Source organism: Podarcis bocagei (genome assembly GCF_964188305.1).
Source record: "Podarcis bocagei genome assembly, chromosome: W".
Lineage (NCBI taxonomy): Eukaryota > Metazoa > Chordata > Lepidosauria > Squamata > Lacertidae > Podarcis > Podarcis bocagei.
In genome coordinates this window covers 90,621,470-90,642,114 of record NC_138131.1, presented here as the reverse complement: position 1 = coordinate 90,642,114, position 20,645 = coordinate 90,621,470, and the positions used below count along the sequence as shown (strand labels likewise).

Below are 20,645 nucleotides of genomic sequence, written 5' to 3'. Positions count from 1 at the left end.
CTCTACCTCAGACCGCCCGGCCCGGGTCCGTTTCTGGTCCATGAAGATGGGTCAGCAAATTGACCTGAATTTTATGCGTATCTGTGATAACCCGTAAGAAATCGGCTTACGGCCCTCGGCCCTGTTAGGTTGTAACCTGCCCCAACCCTCAATGGCTCTATGGATCAAGAAGTCGCTACCCGGGTCATGAGCAAATGTAGCTTTTGAAAAGAAGCTGATGGCGGCCACGTGAATCTTTAAGGTTTTAGGAGCACGTCCCAGATCATCGAGATGGGAAAGGTACTGCAAGACAAGTCAGTGGTAGGAGGTACGTCATGAGAGAGCCCAGATAACCCAGACCTGAAACCAAGGAAATCACACCAGGCCTTCTTGTAGGACCTGAAAGTGGAGGGTGCCACGGATGCCAATACTCCCTGTATCACTTTGTGTCTCCCACATTCCACAGGTGCTCCGGAAAGTGTTTGGGCAACAGTTGTGCTCTAGGTGCAAGCAACCGGAAGCGAGGTATCTGAAATCGAGACAAGGCATCGGCAATGTCATTATTGGCTCAGGGTACGAATTTGGCTGAAAATCTTATGTTGTACTCAAGGCACCGGAGGACGAACGCCCGCAGAAGGGAGGAGATCCTCTCAGACCGAGATGACTGCCTGGCTAGAATGTTCATGACCGCCAGGTTGTCGGTCCTGAAGCACACGCGGAGATCTCAGAAATCTTCCGTCCAGATGTGAGCGGCCACCACTATTGGAAAGAACTCAAGAGAGGTGAGATCCCCGTGATGGCCTGACCTTGCCATGCCGTCGGCCATCGTAGTGCACACCAGCGCCCCTTGAAGTACAAGCCAAAGCCTAAGGACCCAGCCGCGTCCAATTGGACCTGGAAGTCTGATGACAGATTCAAGACATCCTGCCATAGAGATACCCATTGTAGATCTCCAGACAAGTCGTCCACACCTCCAGATCTGCCTTGACCTGGGGAGGCGGACCCTGTTGTGCGGGTGTCTAAGACCACTGACAGCCTGGCTCGGCGGGCACGCGCATTGTGGTGCGGATGCTTGAGGCCCGCTTACAACCTGGCTAAGCGGGAGCGAAATGGGCGGCCTGGTGAAACTACTCTACATGCGAAGTTGAAATGATCTAGCAAGGACTGGACCTGTCTAAAAGCGACTTTATTATTATTATTATTATTATTATTATTATTATTATTATTATTTCGGGAAGGGTTTGACGAATAGTTTCGTTAAGGGCAACTATTTTCCCCACTGGCAGGCGGGCGGATTGAGCTGCTGTGTCAAGCTCTATGCCCAGGCAAGTAAGATGCGTTGAGGGTCCGCCTTATCTGCTGTGAGGGGAACTCCCAGCTCCTGGGCCAAAGCTGAGAAGGCCTCCAGAAGGGAGGCACATTCGCCAGTATTGGGTTTCCCAATGAGTAGAAAGTCACCGAGGTAACGTGTCGCCCCAGGTGAGTTGGTTCTGTAGCGCAAGGCCCAGTCCTTCTGTAGCGCAAGTGCTAAATGTCTCAAAGGCCGAGCCAGCTGCAGAACAACCAATCGGCAAAGCCTTGACAATGTAATATTTCCCTTGAAATTTGAATCCCAGCAAATGAGAGTCATTGGGATGAACTGGCAATAGACAGAAGGCTGACTATGTCACATTTTGTCAAGAGTGCCTCGTAACCAAAATTCCGGATAAGTCTTAGTGCCCGATCAAAGAATTCAATCAAAGAATGCGGAGAGGAGGGAGCTGGTGGGGGGGGCACCCGGATATGAACCAGGGACCTCTTGATGTGCAGTCAAATGCTCTACCACTGAGCTATACCCCCTTATTGTTGTTGTTATCATTCTATTATTATTTATCTGTTATTTATTTATCTATTTATTGTTATTATTATTTATTATTGTTGTTATTTATTAAAATCTAGTCCAGTATCATTTGTTCAATCACTTACCACTGTAAGTAGAATTAATTACTGATACTATCAATTGTCTACCGTAACTGACGATGATATGAAATAATTATTCATTATAGGGGATTGATCGGAAAAAACGCTGCTCATAATCATCAATGAACGATCTAAATGCATTTAGGCAGTGTGAAATATGTTTGGGGTTATTATCCCATCCATGTGGCACCCCCGATGAATTACGGCTATTGGCACCTGTCAGGGGTTTAGGTGTAGAGGCACGGGCAAGGGAGGAAACAGAGAGCGAAGGGGAGGAGACAGAGGAAAGGATGAGTGATGACGACGACCCGAGATCTCCCAGTCTTTCCAGTGAATCAGAGGATTCACAGAAAGGAGCACCAGTGGCCAGGGCAAGGGGGGAGTCTAGGGAGGCACCCCAGGAAGATAGAGCCAGAGGAGACTCAGGGGGGAGCAGCTGGAAATCGGGACCAGCGTCACCGCCAGGAAGCAGGGAAGAGGAAAGGAGCCAGGGGGGAAGCGCTGGCAGCTCACCACAGGAGGGAGGGCAGGAGTCAGGAGTGGCCACACCTCCATCGGGGAGCGAAGAAACGGTTAAGAGGAAAGTGGAAGGTTGGGCGCGCGCGCCAAGTTCAAATGCAGAGGAAGGCGGCGCAGTGAGCAGCCCCAAAAGGGAACCAGGTCCTAAAGCCCGGCGCAAGGAGGCAGAAGGGTCCGGGTCAGCGTCAGAAGAATCCCGGAAGGAAGAAGCCCCGGGGGGTAGAGGGACCCAGAGGAGGACAGTCAGGAGGAAAAGGTGGAGCAAGGCTAGGATATTAAGTTGGTGCGCACGGGGCGGAGACTCAGACGGAGCCTCGCCGATCTAGCTAGTAGACGTAGAGTTGCAGACAGCAGCGTGAGAATGGAAACTGTAATTCAATAAAGACTTTTATTTAATGACCGCTGGCTAGCGTGATCCTCTGTGAGCTAGGATCTGGAAGCAGCTCTGACAGCACCCATGCAGCCTGAGGTGTGAGTTGATTCCGTTGCAGAGCGCTTCCTCTTAGGCGCCAAGGATAACATGCTAAAGCTACTGCCACAAACACGTGCCACCGCTTACAAGCGGTTGTACAGGGACGTGTTATTGATTCTGAAACAAATATACTAACTAATGATTGCTTTACTTAAAATAACCAATGATTCTCAAGCATTCAGTTAAATGTTTAATTGTTTATCCCATTAGTATGTGCTTGCGTGTGTTATTTATTACTCTCTCTCTATATATTAATATTTATTATTATTATTTATTCTTTTTTTTAATTTTTCTTAAAAATAAGATGCTTCCTACTTCATATTATAATATCTCATTCAATCCCCTGCAATGCAGAATATACCGGGCTCCCATACGGGGATCAAACCAGCAACCTTAGCATTATCGGCCCCATGCTCTAACCAGTTGAGCTATCCAGGCTCTCTAGAATTGCGTGGGACCCCGAGGGTCATTTAGTCCAACCCCTTGCAAAGCAGGAATATATAATTGTTCCATACAGGGATCAAACCTGCAACCTTGGTGTTATTGTCACCACGCTCTAACCAACTGAGGGTTCCGAAATATATGTAAATTATTTATTACTAATGAATTTTATTTTATTTATTTATTTTTATGTTATTTGTTTATTTATATATTTATCTATGGATTTGTTTAATTAATTAATCAATTTAATCTTGGTATGTGACATCATTCCACTTATTCTCTTTTATTATTATTAATGTATATTTATCATTATTTATTTATTTATTATAATAATTTTTCAAAAAAATAAATAAATAAATTGCATCCACTTATTTTATTTATTATTAGTAGTATTTTATTCTATTATTTATCTATTCATTTTTATTTATTTATTTATTTGTTGTTGTTGTCATTATTCTATTATTTATTGTTATTGTTATTTATTACAATCTATTCCAGTATTATTTGTTCAAATAATTACCACTGTAAGTAGAATTAATTGATGATGCCATTAATTGTCCACCATAACTAATGATGATATGAAATAATTATTCTTCACTTGACTGTTTGGTTTGTATTTGCCTATAAATTTATTTATTTGCCACCAAGCAAAGGGCCAGGCAGATAGACACAGCTAAATAACACACAAGCATATAGGGATGGAACAATGGGCGGCCCCCACACTGCAATCAAATGGAAATGTCCCTTTAACTAACAATTTGAAAAACATAAGGTTATGCTGGAGGCCCCAGCAGAAGGAAAATGCTGCCAAAGACAATGTATCCTTGATTGGCCATCCGCCAGGTACCTGAATCAACAATGTACCACGAACTGCCTGTCTTTAAGCGACAATGTATCCTGCCTGGTAGTTATTATTATTAATTTTATTTATTTATTTTGTTAATTATTATTATTATTATTTTACATTATTATTATTTTATTTATTTATTTATTTATTTATTTAATCAGTAAATATATTGCTAATTCTCAATAAATTATTACAATGTAATTAAAGTTACTATAAAGCCGCTATCAATTTACACTAGCTATTGCTACTGGTTAATTAGCACCCTATTGTGTCCAATAAACTGGTCAAATTCAGATTTTATTCAAGCATCTCAAATCAGTTAAAATAATATAAAATTAATGTAATCCCCAGTTAGTAAAATCTCAAGCCTCTTAAATTAGTCTCTAATCAATTACTGAATATGTTGGTGCAAAACGAATGGATTGATCAAATTACCTGATTGATATTTTAAATTAGATGTAAATAACATGTTGCAGATATTAATTAGCAAATTGAGACCACCGCTGACCACTAGATATTAGATAGTAAGGAACCTGCCTCCCTCAGGGGGCCTGCTTCAATTAACCTGCAATATATCTGGCAAACTGAATTTCAAGAACTGCTAATACTATCAGCAATTATATTGAGGTGACTCAATTGCTGTGAGCAATGGGCGGAGACGACTGCAGGTAAAGCAGCCCGCAAGGGAGTGGCAGTAAAGGTGTTACTAGAACAACAAACGAGAACTGGTTCTGCAGCTAAAGCATAAGCTGCCTTCTGTAATACCAGGAGGCTGTTAATTGCCCAGCTATTCGGTGCTTAAGGGAAAACAAAGCAACCCTGGCCGGTGATCAAAGGACAATGTGAGGGGAAGGGAAGTGGGGGTGTGACTGCGTCTCCCAAGTAAAACAAATGCTGAAAGCAGCTAATATAACGATAACTGCCAGGCAAATAAAATCGCGTTCAACTAAGTAGTTCTTTGGATAGCACGTTCAACTAACAAAGACTTTGGAGTAAGCTGAACAGAATTACCCTGGGGATGCAGCTGCAGTATAGCTGCACACTCTTAAACCAAGCAGGGGGGGGGATTGCAAGTCCGGTGCACAGGAAAAGTTTTAAAACTAAAGGGGATAAAGAAACACCCAGCGATAGCTTTTATTACTATGGGGCAACAGCGGGAAAGAAACACCAGGCCGACCCAGAAATACTATCCGTTTTTAAACCAGGGGGGGGGGGGTTAGGAGTGAGGGAGCTCGGAGCACCAGGAAGGGTTTAAGGCAGTGTTTCCCAACCTTTTTTGGGCAAAGGCACACTTGTTTCATGAAAAAAATCTCGAGGCACACCACCATTACAGCCCCGTGACGTCAGTGCTCAGCGTCACTCCGGGAGGGACATGAATTGCTAGCAAATTACATAATCACCTCCTTGAGGGCTGGCTCATCTTCTCCGAAGGCAGAATCCCATTAATTAACAGCACAGACTCACACCATTGCCAAGACGAGGGGGGAAAACCTCAGTCATGCACAGTCATGCACATGTGGGGGCTAAATGAGGACGAAGACCGGGCAGAGAGCAGGGTTCAAATCACCCCACCTGGCCAGGACAATCCCTGGGTGCTCCCGTGGGCCACTTGCCTGACCCACCTCGCAGGGCTGTTGTTGCGAGGTTAACACGGGGAGAACCACGCGCGCCCCCGGGAGCTCCTTGGAGGAGAAAGCGGGCGATGAATGCAATGCACGAAATATATGAGAGGCGACCAGGTTTTGCAGGTGAGGGGCCCCCGCCAGCCTCCGCTTCCAACACCCGGCGCAACGACGCCGAAGTTTCCCCCCGGGCTCAGCTCGGGGAGCAGCGCTGCTCCCCCCCGGCTCCCCTTCGCCCTCCCGGCTCTCTCTGCCACCCACTGGGGACCCCCCTCACCTGCCAAGTCCGGAGCGCCGGTGGAAGTTGCATGCATGCATGCAGGGCGCCGCGTTGCCATTGCATTGCACTGCACTCCATGCAACACCTGCACGCATGCATTGCCTTGCACGCCCGCCAAGGGGTCTCCCCGCGGTCCGATGCGTCCCCTCCGGCGCGGATGCAGCATTGCAAAAATAAACACCCCCCCGACGCAGCCCTACCTGGGGGGCAGCCTCCGCCTCCGCCGCTCCGCCTCCGCGGGGATCCCTGGGCTCCATCCTGCCACCCGATCTCCGTGGGGGTGCAGGCAGGCTGTGCGGGGTCTGCGCGGAAGAGCCCCTGCCCGCCCGCCGCCGCTGTGCTCATTCCATGGCCGGGAGAAGAGCGCTTCAAACAAAACGCCCGGCCCGCCAGGCCACGCTGGGAAACGTAGTTCGCGCACCCCGCGCGGGCGCGGAGCCCAAGGGCGAGGGGACTACGGATCCCGGCAGCCCCCGCGCCGGGGACGGAGGGGGAGAGGCTGGGTGCAGGGATGGAGGGACGGGTGGGCGAGCGAGTGAGTGAGTGGCAGCCGCCAAGCCTTGGCCGAGAGCCAGGAAGGGCCTCCCCGGAGGAGGAGGAGGAGGGAGGCGCAGAGCGGGAGGGAGGGAGGGAACCCCAGGGGTCATCTAGTGACGGCGTCCCAATCGAAAATTTGACTTTTTTAAAAAAAAATCTTTCGAATTTTTTAATTTTTCCCGCGGCACACCAGGCAACATCTCGCGGCACACTAGTGTGCCGCGGAACAGTGGTTGGGAAACACTGGTTTAAGGTAAAGCAATAAGCAGCAAGATGGGACAATAGCAAAATTGGGGCAATGCAGTCGTCTGAAAGAAGTTTTTAAATGGAGCTGCCGCCCCCTGAAATCGCAGAGGCGTGGGGGAGCAACACCAAAGGGAGAAGGCAACACGTGGGGAGAGGGGGAGGAAGGGCTCCAAGCCAAAACACAGAGCCTGCTAGAGAAGGACACAAAGCCAGCTAGCGAAGGGGGAGGGGGGGAGCTGAAATAATAATAAACTGCTGGAAAAGCCCTCACAGGAATTCACAGCAATACGGCAGTTTTTAAAATGCACCAGCAAATCTATGCAGTTTTAAAATGCACCAGCAAATCAAACAGAAATAGTAAGCACTCATAGATTTAAAGTCGGAGAAGCACAGCACACCCATACACAGAGTAAAGGCTTCGGGATCAGAGTTGAAATTAGGAACAATTAGGAGGTATTTGGAGAAAAGTAAAGAGGGAATTAAAGGTGGAATTAAAGTAAAGGTAAGGTGAAAGCAAAGGGGGGTTTACAGGCTTCCCTTTCTCAGAAGTCCTCTTCCAAGTTAGCTCCACGTGGTGCAGGAACACTGAAGAGAGAGTATCCTCCTGACTCGCACAGGACGACGAAGAGAAATGAGGCTGGGGAGAGGCTGGCACTGCAGCATAAAGGCTGCTGGACACGCCCCCCCATGGCACCTGGTTGGGCGGCCACCGGGGGGGGGGCGTGAGTGCCAGCCAGGTGAGCTGGAGGCAGGGGGCAACGCCCCCTGCTAGGAGCGGTGTTCAGGCTCCCGCCCACAACCACTCCCCTCTCTTTCAGGGAGGAGAGTCTTTACTTACATCCTTTGATTTCAGCCGGTCTACTCTGAATATAACTTGCTTTGATATGACCTTACGTATCCATCTTCCTTGGCTGGCAATCACTGGACTGGGTGTCTGCTAAAGAACTCTGCTACAGAGCTGGATTCATGGGCGCAGGGCAGTGACAAAGGCTGATCTTTTAATACCGGAAGTTGTCAGAGGCAAGGGGACTCAAGTATGCAGAAAGGTGGTACCCCCACCTACCTATATGGTGGCAGATCCACATCCAAATGGCTCGCACTTTCTCCAGGTCACTGTGGGCTTTTTGGAGCAAGACACTCACCAGGTTTTTCACGCTATTCCTGACATTCACCTGTTTCAGAGAAGGTAAATAGACTTGGAAGCAGTTAATATGGACGAGGGGGTACCAGTTCCTTTCTTCTACCTAAGTCCATTTGTTTAAAGAAATTTTAGGGTGCAATCCTGCGTGCACTTACAAGAGTGTCTCTTGCTGAATTCACTGGGATTGCACAGTTAGTCGATTAAGTGTATGTGTTTTACTTGATTGATCAAAGAATTTATTATACTTGCCAAAAATGTACCCTTGGGGGGGAAGTTGTTCTGAAGGGAGACACATGATTAACCTTTCCTTTTTCCAGGGTTCACAGGCATGTTATTTCTACAATCTTCACGCCCCCGCAGGCGATGTGCCACGCCCCCGGGACACACGCCTGCCTGCTCTCCGCCCCTGGTGCCAGAGCATGCAGCTTCGCCACTGCCCATTGCACCTTTGGGTGGGTGGAAGTACAACTGGGGGGGCATTCTGGGGGCAGGGAGGGACCAAGGCAACCCTGGATCCTGAGCCGGCCCTACTGTTGTCACTTGACAGCCCTGGGGGAAACCCAGGGCTGATTACTGCACCAGTATATTAATTTTATGCCAGTTTAATTCTGGTGAGCCCCCCCAGAGATTCCTGGGAGTTGTGGTTTGGCAAGGGCACTGAGAATTTTCTGTTAATGACTGCTAGCCTTGTTCACAGAAGTACAGTACTCGGAGTTCCCCGAGGAGAGGAAATAACTACCAAATCAATTTCAGTGTGTAGTATAAATACGATCGAAAGTGAATTGTGAAAGAGAGAGGAGTCGTTCAAACCCTTTCATATTGCCTATGATTGCTAGCTCTCCTCCAAATTGACTTTGGAGCTATCTCCTGAATTTTTAAAGCAAAGCAATGCTGCAAAATAACTAAATATGGGTGTATATACATGCATTTAATTCACGCACGCACAGAGAGAGAAAGAGAATCCTGTGGTTTGTTAAGGGTTCTAGGATTTGTAGCTCTGTGAGGGGAAAACTACAGCTCCCATAGTTCTTTTGGGGAGTTGGTGTTCTTTAAAGCATGGTGTGTGCAGCGCATGTGAATAGGTGCTCCACCATGTTAGTTTTCTGGAAAACAGGAGCAGGGTCTTGTGACTCATGATGTTCCCAGTTCGGACCTTCCATCTGAACAGAAGTAATTGCCTCCTATCAGGACAGGACACTTGAAAGCACTCTCAAATTCCAAATGCACCTTAAAAACCTCAGCATCCTAGCAAATTCCTTGCTGCATATATCACAATAAGAGACAGCATACCTTCTGTGCATAGGCATCCAGTTCCTTAAACTTTGCCAAGTCTATTTGTATTGATTTCTGATTGGATTTATCCCATGGATAATCTAGGAACAAAAATGGAAAAGTCATTCTTGAAACAGTGGGGAAAGGGAGGGGGAGCAAAGGATGACCTATGATGTGATTTAAAGGGTTGGAATACAGGGAACCAATAGGGAATAGAGATAGGGAGCCTTTTCTGCTTCTCCCCAAGGGAAATACAGCAGCAGGGAGTAGACCAACGTTGCTCTGCTTAAAAGGACACAGACAGAAGGAAGGAGAGGGAGAATGCTGAACCAGGTAGGATTTTGATCTGATCTTGCAAGACCATTTTGAGTACAGTACACAAGGCGTATGGCATGGTTTGCACTTCCCACTGGAAGAGCTGGTACCTCCTTAGAGAAGCCCTCTTCGCACCAAACATCTGGCTTTGATAGGAATCCCTTAACCCCGGCTGCAAATTTCACTGCATCCGCCTGCAATATGCATTCAACAGAACGCCAACTGCCAGCTCATTTCAGGAACTATAATGGTAGCATAACAAGAACACAAACAGGGCTGCTTGAGGTGAGGGAGAAAATGTACCCACCCACCCACATGCCACATATTGAAGCTCCAGCCTTAGAGGAAAAAAATATAGTGCAGCTTTCCCCCCCAGCCAGAACTCACTGGAACTGAGTTCTGGCACCTCTCAGGTTGGTGCCATTGCCATTGTAAAAGAACAAGGGAAGCGTTCGTGGTGAGTTCTGGCACCTCTTTTTCTAGAAAAATAACACTGAGCGCAGTTAATTTTTACCATTCAAGCCTTGTTCCCAGGATATCCCAAGAGGTGGGTGCAGAGATGTAGCTGGGGGGGGAGGGGGGCACTGGGCGCCACACCACAGGGGGCAGCACTTCCCGCGGGGCCAGAAGCGCGCCCGAGCCACGCATCTCTCCTGGGAGTGACGTGGTGGCTTGGGCCCCTGAGGGGCTAGCTACGCCACTGGGTGGTTGAGTGACGGGCTCATAAAATGATTTCCTAAGATACGCAGCACTACTAAGTAGTATTAATATATACAGCAGGTGTAGGGGATCTTTGGCCCTCCAGATGCTGGGGAACTACAGCTCCCATAATCCCTGGCCATGCTTGCTGGGACTAACAGGTGTTGTCCCCCAACAACATCTGGAGGGCCAAAGGTTCCCTGCAGCTGACACAGAGGATCCAGATCAATAGCCATACATAAGCTTCTATTTACCATACAGATCTTCTTCCTGAGGCAGCATTGATGCTTGTACTCCTCCCATCTTGAAAGCCTACTTGAAAGGCGCTCCTTGGAGGAACAGTTAAGTGCTTCGAGCCAGGAATGAAATGCCCAACTGGAGGGATGAGGGAAGAGCATGGCTTGATCTGGGTTTATCAAACCCTTGCTTGGAGACCTTGGCATTAGGAGACGAGTAGCAGGAAGAGCATCCATGAAGTCAAAACAAAGGGGGAAAGCATAAGCTGTTTGAGCAAACCAGCGCTGGAGTGTGTCAAAGTTCCCTGCGTGGGGAAGCGCAGATACAGAAGGTGTCCCCATTGCTCATTTCCTCTCCCCTCCTGTGGTTTCCAGCAACTGGTATTCAGAAGCATTTCTGCCTCCAGCTGTGAAGGCAGAGCATAGCCATCAATGCTAGTAGCCATTGATAGCCCTCTCCTCCAAGGACGTGTCTAATGCTCTTTTAAAGCCATCGATGTTTCGAGGCCTTCACTGTCTCTTGTGGGAACAAGTTCCATAGTTTAACTATGTGCTCCATGAAAAAGAATATATATTTAGTAATTAGATGCTTTTTTTAGGTTAGCTATCAGGCGCATCAGCCTTGTTAGAATTTCTATTTCGCTGCCAGGCCCCCACCCTATTTCTTGAAGCATCTAGATAGAAGCTTGTGCCAGCTTCCTCAGGTTGGCTCTCTCCAGCTAGGCTGAATAGGTGGGAAACTTTTGGACTCCGTGTGCCAGATCCTTATTGGGATCTGTATCTTGGGTCAAAATCCCTTTCACTACCAACAAAGAGGCATCAGGCCTAAAAGGGAGGATGGAAAGAGCCTAATATCACTACAGTCTTGGAGAGTCTCCCCCTTTTAGGACTGCAGTGAGATCAGGCGTAAAGGAAGGAGGGGAAGCCTTTGGGAGCCCCCACCTCTCTCTTGAAGAGCTCAGCAAGCTTGGGCTTCACAGGGAAGGGAAGAAACCTCTCCCTCCTTTTTTAGTGCTCAGAAGGATCTGAAGGGATGGGCAATTCTACTTAGTACTAAGTATTGGCTCGTCAAAGAGCTCTCTGCCAGGAGTGCCATGGCTCAGCCCAACTGAATGGGATGTTCTGCGCTGATATGAAGGGGGAGCCATCCTGCTTAGCAATGGGTCCCTGGTTTCTGCATTTCTTCAGAGGATCCTGACAACTATTCAGCCTAGCTGGAGAGACCTGAGGAAGCTGGCACAAGCTTCTATCTAGATGCTTCAAGAAATAGGGTGGGGGCCTGGCAGCGAAAGAGAAATTCTAACAAGGCTGATGCGCCTGATAGCTAACCTAAAAAAAGCATCTAATTACTAAATATATATTCTTTTTCATGGAGCACATAGTTAAACTATGGAACTTGTTCCCACAAGAGACAGTGAAGGCCTCGAAACATTGATGGCTTTAAAAGAGCATTAGACACGTCCTTGGAGGAGAGGGCTATCAATGGCTACTAGCATTGATGGCTATGCTCTGCCTTCACAGCTGGAGGCAGAAATGCTTCTGAATACCAGTTGCTGGAAACCACAGGAGGGGAGAGGAAATGAGCAATGGGGACACCTTCTGTATCTGCGCTTCCCCACGCAGGGAACTTTGGCACACTCCAGCACTGGTTTGCTCAAACAGCTTATGCTTTCCCCCTTTGTTTTGACTTCATGGATGCTCTTCCTGCTACTCGTCTCCTAATGCCAAGGTCTCCAAGCAAGGGTTTGATAAACCCAGATCAAGCCATGCTCTTCCCTCATCCCTCCAGTTGGGCATTTCATTCCTGGCTCGAAGCACTTAACTGTTCCTGCAAGGAGCGCCTTTCAAGTAGGCTTTCAAGATGGGAGGAGTACAAGCATCAATGCTGCCTCAGGAAGAAGATCTGTATGGTAAATAGAAGCTTATGTATGGCTATTGATCTGGATCCTCTGTGTCAGCTGCAGGGAACCTTTGGCCCTCCAGATGTTGTTGGGTGACAACACCTGTTAGTCCCAGCAAGCATGGCCAGGGATTATGGGAGCTGTAGTTCCCCAGCATCTGGAGGGCCAAAGATCCCCTACACCTGCTGTATATATTAATACTACTTAGTAGTGCTGCGTATCTTAGGAAATCATTTTATGAGCCCGTCACTCAACCACCCAGTGGCGTAGCTAGCCCCTCAGGGGCCCAAGCCACCACGTCACTCCCAGGAGAGATGCGTGGCTCGGGCGCGCTTCTGGCCCCGCGGGAAGTGCTGCCCCCTGTGGTGTGGCGCCCAGTGCCCCCCTCCCCCCCCCCCAGCTACATCTCTGCACCCACCTCTTGGGATATCCTGGGAACAAGGCTTGAATGGTAAAAATTAACTGCGCTCAGTGTTATTTTTCTAGAAAAAGAGGTGCCAGAACTCACCACGAACGCTTCCCTTGTTCTTTTACAATGGCAATGGCACCAACCTGAGAGGTGCCAGAACTCAGTTCCAGTGAGTTCTGGCTGGGGGGGAAAGCTGCACTATATTTTTTTCCTCTAAGGCTGGAGCTTCAATATGTGGCATGTGGGTGGGTGGGTACAATTTCTCCCTCACCTCAAGCAGCCCTGTTTGTGTTCTTGTTATGCTACCATTATAGTTCCTGAAATGAGCTGGCAGTTGGCGTTCTGTTGAATGCATATTGCAGGCGGATGCAGTGAAATTTGCAGCCGGGGTTAAGGGATTCCTATCAAAGCCAGATGTTTGGTGCGAAGAGGGCTTCTCTAAGGAGGTACCAGCTCTTCCAGTGGGAAGTGCAAACCATGCCATACGCCTTGTGTACTGTACTCAAAATGGTCTTGCAAGATCAGATCAAAATCCTACCTGGTTCAGCATTCTCCCTCTCCTTCCTTCTGTCTGTGTCCTTTTAAGCAGAGCAGCGTTGGTCTACTCCCTGCTGCTGTATTTCCCTTGGGGAGAAGCAGAAAAGGCTCCCTATCTCTATTCCCTATTGGTTCCCTGTATTCCAACCCTTTAAATCACATCATAGGTCATCCTTTGCTCCCCCTCCCTTTCCCCACTGTTTCAAGAATGACTTTTCCATTTTTGTTCCTAGATTATCCATGGGATAAATCCAATCAGAAATCAATACAAATAGACTTGGCAAAGTTTAAGGAACTGGATGCCTATGCACAGAAGGTATGCTGTCTCTTATTGTGATATATGCAGCAAGGAATTTGCTAGGATGCTGAGGTTTTTAAGGTGCATTTGGAATTTGAGAGTGCTTTCAAGTGTCCTGTCCTGATAGGAGGCAATTACTTCTGTTCAGATGGAAGGTCCGAACTGGGAACATCATGAGTCACAAGACCCTGCTCCTGTTTTCCAGAAAACTAACATGGTGGAGCACCTATTCACATGCGCTGCACACACCATGCTTTAAAGAACACCAACTCCCCAAAAGAACTATGGGAGCTGTAGTTTTCCCCTCACAGAGCTACAAATTTTAGAACCCTTAACAAACCACAGGATTCTCTTTCTCTCTCTGTGCGTGCGTGAATTAAATGCATGTATATACACCCATATTTAGTTATTTTGCAGCATTGCTTTGCTTTAAAAATTCAGGAGATAGCTCCAAAGTCAATTTGGAGGAGAGCTAGCAATCATAGGCAATATGAAAGGGTTTGAACGACTCCTCTCTCTTTCACAATTCACTTTCGATCGTATTTATACTACACACTGAAATTGATTTGGTAGTTATTTCCTCTCCTCGGGGAACTCCGAGTACTATACTTCTGTGAACAAGGCTAGCAGTCATTAACAGAAAATTCTCAGTGCCCTTGCCAAACCACAACTCCCAGGAATCTCTGGGGGGGCTCACCAGAATTAAACTGGCATAAAATTAATATACTGGTGCAGTAATCAGCCCTGGGTTTCCCCCAGTGCTGTCAAGTGACAACAGTAGGGCCGGCTCAGGATCCAGGGTTGCCTTGGTCCCTCCCTGCCCCCCAGAATGCCCCCCAGTTGTACTTCCACCCACCCAAAGGTGCAATGGGCAGTGGCGAAGCTGCATGCTCTGGCACCAGGGGCAGAGAGCAGGCAGGGGCGTGGCTGGCGTGTGTCCCGGGGGCGTGGCACATCGCCTGCGGGGGCGTGAAGATTGTAGAAATAACATGCCTGTGAACCCTGGAAAAAGGAAAGGTTAATCATGCGTCTCCCTTCAGAACAACTTCCCCCCAAGGGTACATTTTTGGCAAGTATAATAAATTCTTTGATCAATCAAGTAAAACACATACACTTAATCGACTAACTGTGCAATCCCAGTGAATTCAGACACTCTTGTAAGTGCACGCAGGATTGCACCCTAAAATTTCTTTAAACAAGTGGACTTAGGTAGAAGAAAGGAACTGGTACCCCCTCGTCCATATTAACTGCTTCCAAGTCTATTTACCTTCTGTGAAACAGGTGAATGTCAGGAATAGCGTGAAAAACCTGGTGAGTATCTTGCTCCAAAAAGCCCACAGTGACCTGGAGAAAGTGCGAGCCATTTGGATGTGGATCTGCCACCATATAGGTAGGTGGGGGTACCATCTTTCTGCATACTTGAGTCCCCTTGCCTCTGACAACTTCCGGTATTAAAAGATCAGCCTTTGTCACTGCCCTGCGCCCATGAATCCAGCTCTGTAGCAGAGTTCTTTAGCAGACACCCAGTCCAGTGATTGCCAGCCAAGGAAGATGGATACGTAAGGTCATATCAAAGCAAGTTATATTCAGAGTAGACCGGCTGAAATCAAAGGATGTAAGTAACTCATGGACATTAAATTTAGTGGGTCTACTCCGAGCATGGCTTCTTTGCAGCTGTCTCGGGCATTTTCACCATTTCATAGCCAGTCATGTCAGCTCCATTTGCACAAAGGATTCTGGATTGTAACCTGTGTGGATCAGTGATTTGGTGTTTGGCTCACACAGAACTTGACTGGGATCTCTGTTCAGCCACGAATCTCAGAAGGGATCAGGAGGTGCTCACTGATAACAGAAATCACTGGGTTAAAGCTCACTGAAAGTGCCGCGGTAGCATTATTATCAATTTACGATGGGGTTGAAGGTTTGCAGGCTATGAAGGACTCGCTCACAAATTTATTGAAAGCTGCACGAATTATGATAGCTAGCAAGTGGAAGGGCAAGCAGAATATAAAATGGAAAAATGGTATGAAGAGGTGTGGGAGATATAGCTATTAATGATAAATGAACATGTGCCATTAAGGTAAGACGGGGAATATGCAGGAGGAATGATTTTGAGGAGATATGGAGGGTGTCTGTAGAATTTGTACTGTTACAACGGAAAGGGGTCAAACTATCGCTAGAGGTGTTGAAATTTTGGGAGGTTGGATAGTTACAATGGAATGGTCTCGCTGGTGGGGTGCACATTTTTATTCTTATTTATTTATTCTTATTACCTTGTCAAAATAAAGTAAAGGTCGCAGCACGGGAGGAGAGGAGGTGTCTCCCGACTCCTAACCCTTGCACCAGTGTGCATTTTTATTTGGCAACAAGACCCTGGGTCTGCACAAAGCAGATTTACGAGTGCTTCCAGACTTTCTCTTTTGAGGTGCGATTCAATCACATATGGGCAAATCCATGTTGTGCAATCAAAACTTCATTTGGAGCTCTTGCAAGACAAGCCACCCCACCCCCCAATCAGATTTTGGCAACCAGGAAAGATATCGAGAAACACGATGGAAAGTGTTGCAAAGTGTTGCCACCCCACAAGCAAATCAGAATGGGTGCTCATTGTCTTTATTTCTACAGAATATGATGTGGAAGGCTGCTATAACCTGGACAAGGTGTCATTTAAACCAGCTGATGTCCTTCAGTCAGGAAAGGCTATTTGCGGTGGATATGCTCGACTCTTTCAAGAAATGTGCAGGTAACTTCTGTTGGCTCCAGCCATCGTGGCAAGTGGTTGTTACTTGGCTGTAGCGATAGGAGATCTGGAGAGCCACAGGTTCCCCACCCCTTACCCTAGGCAGCTATCTCCATGCTTAGGCGTGATCAACTCGCACGTGACAGCCCTCGGAAATAAGTAAATCAATAGATTCTAAGCAGAAAATGGCAGGAGAGAGCTGGAGAGTCCTCATGGCTCATGAGGAGACCCTCCCCAGAACCCAAAGAGGACTTCAGTGGGAGCGGAGGAAGCCCCAAAGAGAACGGAGGCACAGTGGGGCTTTGTTTAGGCTGCTCAGCCTCCCCACCTAGTAGCTGACACACGTCACAGCATGGCAGCTGCTGTTGCTTTTCCACAGGTCCTCCAGCCAGCTCCAGAGCTTCACCTCTAGTTGAAAAGAGTGTTGTGGGGAGAGAGAGCTGGAGAGCAGGAAAAAATGAGCTTTTTTTAGTGTGTGCTCCCTACTTACACAGGGACACGGGTGGCACTGTGGTCTAAACCACTGGGCCTCTTGGGCTTGCCGATCAGAAGGTCGGCGGTTCAAATCCCCACGACGGGGTGAGTTTGAAAACATGCCAAAAAGTGCAAGTAGATAAATAGGTACCGCTCGGGCGGGAAGGTAAACGGTGTTTCCGTGCGCTGCTCTGGTTTCGGTGTTCTGTTGCGCCAGAGGCGGCTTTGTCAGGCTGGCCACATGACCTGGAAAAACTGTCTGCGGACAAACGCCGGCTCCCTCGGCCTGTAAAGTGAGATGAGTGCCGCCACCCCAGAGTTGTCTGTGACTGGACTTAACTTTCAGGGGTCCTTTACCTTTACCCTACTTACACAATTTTTGCTTATGTGCATGGGGTTCCGGAACATGACCCACCATGTAAGTGGAGGAATGCCCACACTGTGAATGATCCTGAAGCAAACTTGCATATATAGGGCTGCATTGAATTGAGTAGGTCCACTGGAATCCATAGACTTAAAAATTACTTGAATTTAATGGGTCTCTTCCCTGTGTGACTTAGTTCCTCATCCATACTTAGCTTTGCTCTGTGCTTTATAGGCACAGTTCCTGGCTTTCCAGGTCCGTGTCCAAATGTTGTTGTTGTTGTTTCATCCCAGGAAAACTTGTGTTTTCCTGCCAAATTGGAGCAAATGAGAATCTGTGGAGAACCTGATTGCTGTTTTCTCTGATCCAGCAAAATGAAGGACGGCCAATCCAGCCTATCAAAGCGGTGAAAGCAACCACTTGTCCTCTTGGTAGCAACACTGTTCCTGAATACCTTCCTTCCCCTCTCAGTATTGCAGGGATACAGTGCCAGTATTTGATAGGCAGCTGCAGCGTAAAGGGGAAGAGCGACCATGCCTGGAATGCTGTCCGCATTGATGGAAGGTGGCATCTCTTAGACTGCACCTGGGGAAGTGGCTCTGTGAATACTGCTTTTAGCAAGTTCACTTTCAGGTACGCTGTTAGGCAGACCAGGCAGAGCGTGGGACACACTGAGGGGATAGCAGAAGAAGAAGAGTTTGGATTTGATATCCCGCTTTCTCACTACCCTAAGGAGTCTCAAAGCGGCCAACAATCTCCTTTCCCTTCCTCCCCCACAACAGTGGGGCTGAGAGACTTCAGAGAAGTGTGACTAGCCCAAGGTCACCCAGCAGCTGCAGGTGGAGGAGCAGGGAAGCGAACCCAGTTCTCTTAACCACTACACCACACTGGCTCTCACAGTTAACTTCATTTGCTTTCAGGCGGTTTTGTTTTGCTTGGACCACTTGTCAGAGTTTGCAATTTGATGGCCGCAGGGCTGATTAATGTAAGCAAGTGCAATAAGAATGCTGCAGCTAGGTTGGTGACTGGGAGCGGCCGCCGAGACCCTATAACACCGGCCCTGAAAGACCTACACTGGCTCCCAGTACATTTCCAAGCACAATTCAAAGTGTTGGTGCTGACCTCTAAAGCCCTAAATGGCCTCGGCCCAGTATACCTGAAGGAGTGTCTCCACCCCCATCCTTCAGCCTGAGGTCCAGCTCTGAGGGCCTTCTGGCAGTTCCCTCACTGTGAGAAGTGAGGTTACAGGGAACCAGGCCTTCTCAGTAGTGGCGCCCGCCCTGTGGAACGCCCTCCCATCAGATGTCAAGGAAATACAATAACTATCTGACTTTTAGAAGACATCTGAAGGCAGCCCTGTTTAGGGAAGTTTTTCATGTTTGAAGTGTTATTCCGTGCAGAGTGGCTGTGGAGGCCCGGCCAGATGGGCGGGGGTATAAGTAATATTTCATCATCATCATCATCATCATCATCATCATCATCATCATCATTATTATTATTATTATTATTATTATTATTATTATTATTATTATGCCATGGGCATGGAGTGTCCTGATGGCAGGGATAGATACCATCTATTCATCCTCTTTGAACAGTTCTGGAGTGTTGTGCTTATTCCGGGCTACATGTGTAAAATCTGGGGATTCTGGAGGCTGGATTGTTGCAACACAGCAGCTTCCTCAACCAGATGCCGTCCAGCTGCTCTGGATCACCACTCTGTTTGCCTGTCTGGCCCTGGTGCTGATTTAGGCATTATTATGAAATACTAGACTATTGCGCCTTCTCCTTTTGCAGGTACGATGAGTTTTACTTCCTTACTCACCCCGCTCTGTTTATTAAGAAGCACTTCCCTGAGGACCCCAAGTGGCAGCTTCTGAAACAGACGGTGACACTGGAGCATCGGCATGATCTGACTTAAATGCAGAAGGACTGACCGTCGCAGTCATAAGAACATCAACCACTGAAAATGGGTAAAGTCAATTAGAAGCATCTGTCTTGTTCCCTTTGATATCACAGTTACATCCACAATCAGCCTCATGTACAAGCTGTTACTGCAGTGTATATAACAGGGATGGAGAACCAGAGGCCCTTTCAGAGGTCCTGCACTACAACTTATCCAGAATGCGGCAGCTAGACTGGTGACTGGGAGTGGCCGCCCAGACCACAGAACTTGAAAGACCTACATTGGCTCCCAGTCCATTTCCGAGCACAATTCAAAGTGTTGGTGCTGACCTTGAAAGCCGCCTAAACGGCCTCGGTCCAGTAGACCTGAAGGAGAGTCTCCACCCCCATCGTTCTGCCCGGACACCGAGGTCCAGCGCCGAGGGCCTTTTGGCGGTTCCCTCACTGCGAGATGCCAAGTTACAGGGAACCAGGCAGAGGGCCTTCTCGGTAGTGGCTCCCGTCCTGTGGAACGCCCTCCCATCAGATGTCAAAGGAATAAACAACTATCTGATGTTTAGGGAAGTTTTTTAATGACTGATGTTTTAATGTATTTTTAAGCTCCTGTTGGAAGCCGTCCAGAGTGGCTGGGGAGACCTGGCTGGGCGGGCGGGCCGGGTATAAGTAATAAATGATGATGATGATGATGATGATGATGTCCCATCATCCCTGACTATCATGTGGTTGATGGGACATAAGAATTCAGCAACATCTGGAGGAAATCAGATTGGGGAAGGCTGGTTTAGCACACCACCCCAGACTCTCAGCTGTGGTTAACGTTATAAAGTTATAGAGTTATTATAGAGTTGGAAGGGACCACAAGTGTCATTTTGCCTAACCCCCAGCAATGCAGGATTATTATTTTTGCCCCGTGTGAGGCTCCAACCCACGACCCTGAGATTAAGAGTTTAAACAAGCTAGCTGGATGAGCCATGGTTTAAAGATGGCTTATCAAACCAATCAACCAGGGTTAACAATAAGCATAGTTCATCAGGTTTGGGTGAGGCAACAAGCTGTGGTTAAGCCTAACGAGGATGTACCGTAGTTTCCAAACTCTTCACCGCTTGTGTAGAGGGAGGAGGGGGGGAATGTGTGAGCCCAAGGCTTGCTTTGGCTCATTCCCAGCATACTAAACCATGGTTTCACTTGACATCTGAACTGGGTCTGTAAGTATTCCATGCTCTACCTTAGATACCTTTGTTTGCCCCTATTGCTGATTTAGATAGTGTTGCTAAATACTGCACTATTGACCTCTCTTTTTCAGGTACCATGTGATTTACTTCCTCAACCACCCTGTTCTGATTATTAGCACTTCCCAGATGATCCCAAATGGCAGCTTCTGAAGCAGACTTCTGCACCTGCAGCAGCTTGAATGGAACCCGCCTACCGTGTAATTTGATATCCTTCAAGGACAGT

At 47.8% G+C, this 20,645-nt stretch overlaps 1 long non-coding RNA gene across 1 annotated transcript in view; it reads right to left on the bottom strand.

Moving 5' to 3' along the window:
* Positions 1-1,537: 1,537 nt before the first annotated feature.
* Positions 1,538-20,645, bottom strand: part of LOC308578349 — a 361,397-nt gene continuing 342,289 nt past the window's right edge. The window contains exons 2-3 of the long non-coding RNA XR_014003892.1: positions 2,913-3,493; positions 1,538-2,154 (exon numbers count right to left, since the gene is read on the bottom strand). This is a non-coding gene — a long non-coding RNA (uncharacterized lncRNA). The remainder of the gene's footprint in view (positions 2,155-2,912; positions 3,494-20,645) is intronic.